A 6,912-nucleotide genomic window follows, 5' to 3' on the forward strand; every position below is an offset into this window, starting at 1 on the left:
AAAAATAACTTCCTTTATTATGTATTTATGAGGCCATGTCTGTGCCAAGTGCATTATATATTATTTGCTCAATACAACATTATGAAATATCTTTATCAGCCCCCATTTTCTGAATGAGGGAGCGGAAGCTTATAGAGAAGTTATATATTGGGTTGGCCAAAAAGTTCATTTCAGGGTTTTCCAAACTTTTTGGCCAACCCAATAATTTGCCAAAAGTCACATAGCTAATATGAGAGAGTTGAACTTTGAAACTGTGTCTAAATTATAAATGTTTAGTATGGAAAGATTTTTTTAATCAGGACATTTGATGTAATATTGGGGAATACTTGTGCAACTTTAGTCTGCCGTGGTTTGCACATAATTTATTAAAAGCTTAGCAGTTTTTCTCTTCCAGAAATAATTCTGGTTTATAAATGAAATATAATCTAGACTTGCTTCAAAAATAATGTGGGAGAAACTGGGTGAGGGAATAGGTGAAAAAAGATTGGCCATGGGTTGATAATTGAACCTGGGTGACTTGAAGCAGACTTCTAAAACAACTGCCCAGTTAATGATTTTTCACTATAGTAGCTCTTGAAAAGTTAAGCCACTTTTTGGGCAATGACTCTCTTTCTTTTGGTATAATGACTTGTCATTCTAACATACTCTAAATAAATGTACCATAAGAAGTGCTGTTTCAACATTATGGTTTTAGGCAAAGACACAGTCATCAATTTACTCAGTGACATTTTTTAGTAAAAGAATATCATGTGAAACAAATTTTAATTGCCTGCCATGTTTGGATGAACCAAATCCAAGTAGAATATTATTGATTTCCAATGAACTACTATGATATTATGTGAATAAAAGCTATTCGCAAGAGTGGTATTTAAAATAAGTAACAGCAGGTCAGTGGGGAAGGTTTGTCCCTTTTCTGGGTGGAGGACTGATACCAATGGTGTTGGATGTCTATGAATGATGATCTGAGCTTTGGGTCTTGTCCATCTCCTACACATGCGTCAAGATTACGCCAAGTTTAGAAGATTTGGTTGGTTATGTACCTCATGACCCATCTGTACAGGTCTACTTCCTATTCAGTGGCTTTGGCTTTCACATAAGGTAATATGGCAAAATGGTTCAGAGCATTTTTCTGGGAGTTGGACAGACCTGAGTTTGAATGCTGGCTCCATTACTTACTATCTGGGTGATGGATCTTAGATAAAGCACCTTCTCTAAATCCCAGTTTCTTCATCTGTAAATTGGAGTAATGACACCTGTGTTTTAGGATTGTTGGAGGAGTAAATGAGATCATATTCATAATGCATTTAGCATGGTGGCTGGCCATTATTATCATGCTATCTTAAAAAGATGTGACAGTGCTCGCTTCGGCAACACATATACTAAAATTGGAACGATACAGAGAAGATTAGCATGGCCCCTGCGCAAGGATGACACGCAAATTCGTGAAGCGTTCCATATATTTTTCAGAATGCGAGAAAATATTTGCAAATGAAGCAACTGACAAAGGATTAATCTCCAAAATTTACAAGCAGCTCATGCAGCTCAATAACAAAAAAACAAACAACCCAATCCAAAAATGGGCAGAAGACCTAAATAGACATTTCTCCAAAGAAGATATACAGAATGCCAACAAACACATGAAAGAATGCTCAACATCATTAATCATTAGAGAAATGCAAATCAAAACTACAATGAGATATCATCTCACACCAGTCAGAATGGCCATCATCAAAAAATCTAGAAACAATAAATGCTGGAGAGGGTGTGGAGAAAAGGGAACACTCTTGCACTGCTGGTGGGAATGTGAATTGGTTCAGCCACTATGGAGAACAGTATGGAGGTTCCTTAAAAAACTACAAATAGAATTACCATATGACCCAGCAATCCCACTACTGGGCATATACCCTGAGAAAACCAAAATTCAAAAAGAGTCATGTACCAAAATGTTCATTGCAGCTCTATTTACAATAGCCCGGAGATGGAAACAACCTAAGTGTCCATCATCGGATGAATGGATAAAGAAGATGTGGCACATATATACAATGGAATATTACTCAGCCTTAAAAAGAAACGAAATTGAGCTATTTGTAATGAGATGGATAGACCTAGAGTCTGTCATACAGAGTGAAGTAAGTCAGAAAGAGAAAGACAAATACCGTATGCTAACACATATATATGGAATTTAAGAAAAAAAAATGTCATGAAGAACCTAGGGGTAAGACAGGAATAAAGACTCAGACGTACTGGAGAACGGACTTGAGGATATGGGGAGGGGGAAGGGTGAGCTTTGACAGGGCGAGAGAGAGTCATGGACATATACACACTAACAAACGTAGTAAGGTAGATAGCTAGTGGGAAGCAGCCGCATGGCACAGGGATATTAGCTCGGTGCTTTGTGACAGCCTGGAGGGGTGGGATAGGGAGAGTGGGAGGGAGGGAGACGCAAGAGGGAAGACATATGGGAACATATGTATATGTATAACTGATTCACTTTGTTATAAAGCAGAAACTAACACACCATTGTAAAGCAATTATACCCCAATAAAGATGTTAAAAAAAAAAAAAGATGTGACAATTCAGAATGACTAAACCTTTGGCTTATGTCCATTTGATATGACCTAGGCAGAACCGTCATTTGTGTCACTTTCAGTGTGTTACCACTTCTGTTAAGGTGACTAGAGTCAACAGGCAACCTTCCCTTTATTCCACAATTTTAAGCCTCATGTGAACCTCAGAAAATGAACAGATTTCAACATACTTAGGGAAATAGGAAGGTCAAATAGGGGGAAAGTCTACTTATCATAGAAGCCTATGAGATAAGAGATTCATTCGACTATTCAACAAATATTTATTGAGTGCCCAATATATACCAAGAATTATTCTGCATGCTGGGGATAAAATGGTAGACAAAACTGACAAAAATCTCAACCTGGGAATGAAAGGTATATCATGTGGGGAGTTGATCCTTTGCATCTGGTAGGTGTTATTTATTGAGTGTACATAGTGGTTAGGAAATATGGTAAGTTTCCTGCTGTTAATCAATGATGAAGGGTGTGGTTTCTAGGTGTAAAAGTTCAGGATGCACTGATTCATGGGTACATGAACCATCTCTTTAACCAGTGCTATATATTATGCTTTAATACAACTTTTTTCTTTTGAAAAGCAAGTATGGGAGTGAAAAAAACCCCAGTCCTACAAGGTAGAAGCCATTATCCCCATTTTTCATAGGAGGAAACTGAGACCCAGTTAACTATGATTTGCTCTAGGTCTCAAAGCTAATAAGTGGCAGCGATAAAATTTGAATGGCAAAGTCCATTCTCTTCTGACTGTTTTGGGTGTAAGCCTCCTGGAAGCATGGTGTTAACATTTTAAAAGAAGTTGTTTACTCATATTCGTCTTTATTTGGTGGAATGGATGTTTATCACGCTATCTGTTCTCAGTGAAGAAGGGAAGAAGATTAAATCAGTCTGAGATATCCTTCCATATTCCTTTCTGCATCCTCTTTCTACCTCTTCATGCTCTTTCTATTATTTAGGAAGTGGTATCCTGGTACCTGTTTGAAGCAAGAGTAAAGTCCAGCCTTGGGTTATCAGTGTCTTAGTATCTCTGATGAAAATTTATTGGTTTTGCCTGTCCAGCATCCATTCCTTATTTTTCTGGTCATAGCACCTGCAGCAGTTAGAACTGTGTTTGGCTATGAGTAACTGGAAACACAACTAACAGTAGCTTAAACAAACAAGGGTTTCTTGCGTCACATAATAAGTCTGGAGGTTGACAGTTAGGGCTAGTGCATGGGCTCACTGGAGCTATCAAGTACCCAGGAAATTTCTACTTTTCTAGTCTACCAGCTTTGGGGGGTGTTTGTATGCATCCTCATATTGTTGCCTCACAGTCACAAGATGGCTGCTGCCCCCCTGGCATCACGTCCTTATTCCAAGTAGCAAGAAGGGTAAAGGGCAAAGGAGCAAAAGAGTCATGCCATATTTTTTTCCAGAAAAGCAAATTTTTCCAAAATGCTCCACCCAGCATACTTCTGCTTATTTCTCATTGGTTAGAACTGGATCACGTGGCCAGTCCTAGACCAATAATAAGGCTAAAGGAATGAGATTTCTAGTCCTAATTAATCCCAGAAGTCAGGATAAGAGCAAAGTCTTCCTAAGATCAAAGGATCTCTGTCCTATCTGAATAATTTGAATTCTGTGTGGGCAATGGGGGAAATGTATGTTGAGTGGCAATGGATAGTATCTGCTATGGAACCTCCATTTTCCTTTGGGAAATCCACTCTCTCCCATATTCAGCCCATGTGGATCAGATAGAGCATCCCCAATCACAAGCCATGTGTAGGGAGGATGGACAGGACACGCCTAATTCCTGCAAGAACTTCTGCTGCGGTTATTGAGGAAGTGAAGCCTTGTCTTGGAGTACTGGCTGTAAGGAAATGTAAGCCTTGATCTATCTGGACCCCCCACATGCATGGGGCTTGTCTGAGATGCAGTGGTCAGATGGAGAGAGGGCCTGATAGTATGGGCCGCTGGTCCAGCTGGGTCTAAACCTAGAGATTGACTCCTAGACATTTTAGTTGCTCGGGCTTATGAATTCTCTCTCTGTGCGTAGTCCAGCTGAAGGTGGACGTGGCTTTTGCTGTCAAGAGTCGTAACAAATAGTGCATTCAGAATGTCACTTCTCTTAGGAGGATCAGACTCCAAATATTGTCAACTTCTCTTTGAAGAGTCAGCCAGGCAACCTGAGGGAGCCAGTGACAGTCCATTATACGGCCCGTGTAGTAAATGATCTGACAGTGTGCAGGTATAAAAATGGATCATTTCCTCAAGTTGCAATTGGTGTGCAGCAGTTTTTGATAAGTTTGTAAATTTCACTATACTATTCTGTATGTTCAAAATCTTGCCCATAATTGTGAAGCTTTCAGTTACATAGGCTCAAATTGCCTAGTTTCATTTCATTTCTTTTTTTTTTTTAAGGATTGTATTACTCATACAATTGGGTTTCAGCTGTACTAACAAATGATAAATAAGAAAATTGCATTGAAAAATGGAAATACCAACTATATAGGTAAGAAGGAATATGACAAAGCAACACTGACTTTGAAACACAGAATCAGAAAATCAAACCAAGAAGGTGCAGCTTTTAAGAAATCTCAGAGTGAATAAGAACTCACATTCCAGCTCTAACAAGTAAAAAGGAGAATGAAAGAGAATGTTATCACCAATAGATAATGTTTTTAAATTAACAAGACAGTAAGGAGAGAGACCTTTAAATATTTTTGTTCATTTTAAAAACTTCTATTCTGAAAAGAAAAATACTCTGTAATCAGAAAACTAGAATAATCTGAAATGGAAAAGCTGGCAAACAACAAAGACAGGGAAATGATGGTTTGGCAAATACCTGGGGTCATTGTCCACTGTGAGAATGTAATGAAAGCCAGGTACACTCTTTTCAGCAAAATACACTTATATCCCCCCAAATTTTACACACAGTTTTAGGGATTCACAGACAACTTAAAAACCAATTCATGGACACTCTTACCCCTGACATAGAGATCCATGAATCCTAGATAAAAACCCTTCTTCTCTTTTAGGCATGTCAATCTTTGTTCTAAAATTATTTTGAGCAAGAAAATGAAACTAATCAATTTGTAACATGTGGTCAATAATAATAGCTATCATTTAAGAAACTTTTACAATATGACAAGGCATTGGTCTTAATAGTCTTATATGTATCATCTCATTGAATTCTTATAATTCTTATAATAACCCAGTAAAGCTGACACTTTAGTTGGTCCTTGTTTTGCAGGTTATCATAAAGGTCACCCAGCAGGGTAGGGATTCAAACCCATGTTTGTCTGATACCAAAACTCACCATCTTCTTCTGCTTGTCATTTCCTGGCCTTCCTTCCCCCAAGTTTTGTTTTCAGTTGGGTACCACATTTTCACTTTTTCAGTGCAATAATATTTGCAGATATAGAACCACAAGAAACGTTTCACCATGTTCCTCTTGATGGTATGGCTCAATCTATTGCTATTTCTTTGAGAACCCCTTCAGTAAGTCTCTGCCCAAGCTTCACCCCCTCAGAGAAACCTTCCCTCATCTAAAATAGCACCCCAATACCTTATTACTCTCTATTCATTTACCTACCTTATTTTCCTTCATAGCACCTCTCATATCCTGACATGATATTACATTTCTATTTATTATGTAATTACATTTCTGATATTATATAATATTATTGTTTGCCTCTCCTTCCATGAAAGCAAGGCCTTTATTTATTGCTGCATCCGCAACACCTAGCACATAGCCTAGCTCATGGGAGCCACTCTATAAATATAAATTGATGAAGAAAAGATAGAATGAAAGAATATTCAGGGAGGCAAGAGGAGAAGTACATATCCGGTCTTTGTTTCTGCTTCTCCTGACTCTTACTTCCACAAGGTCAGAACACTCAGACCAACATTTCTCCAGCTAGGTTAGGGTCTCCCAAGGGAAGTTCCCAGGGAGTGGGGATAAGACCTTCAAGGTGTTGGGGTGAAGAGTTATTAGTAAAACCTCTTCCCTCTGACCTCTCCACAGCCTTGGTAGTGCCCTTCTTTCTTTCTGTGTCAAAAACTTCTCCCCAGTGGACCCTTTGAATACCACTGGCCTCAGGACTGACCTCTCAAAGCTCTCCTCAGTTCCTTAATCTAATGAGAATCTTTGCCTTTCCAACCAAGAATAATGTCACTGAACTCCTGTTTCCTGACTTTTTAGAAAACTCAAGGATGTGGGACAAAAGTCTCACTATAATTCGTCAGATCGATTCTGCTCTGCTGCTGCTGCTCTGTATCATCTGTTTTCTTAGCCTGACCAGAGTTTTCTCAATAAAGTCAGTAACATGTACTCTACTCTCTTGTGGGGTTT

At 38.6% G+C, this 6,912-nt stretch overlaps 1 non-coding gene across 1 annotated transcript; it reads left to right on the forward strand.

Moving 5' to 3' along the window:
• The first annotated feature begins 1,355 nt into the window (after positions 1–1,355).
• On the forward strand, positions 1,356–1,462 carry LOC114883483. The gene has a single exon (XR_003790581.1). It is a non-coding gene; the product is annotated as a U6 spliceosomal RNA (small nuclear RNA).
• The last annotated feature ends 5,450 nt before the right edge of the window (positions 1,463–6,912 follow it).

This window comes from Monodon monoceros, unplaced genomic scaffold, assembly GCF_005190385.1.
Source record: "Monodon monoceros isolate NGI ecotype Baffin Bay Population unplaced genomic scaffold, NGI_Narwhal_1 Super_Scaffold_4, whole genome shotgun sequence".
NCBI lineage: Eukaryota > Metazoa > Chordata > Mammalia > Artiodactyla > Monodontidae > Monodon > Monodon monoceros.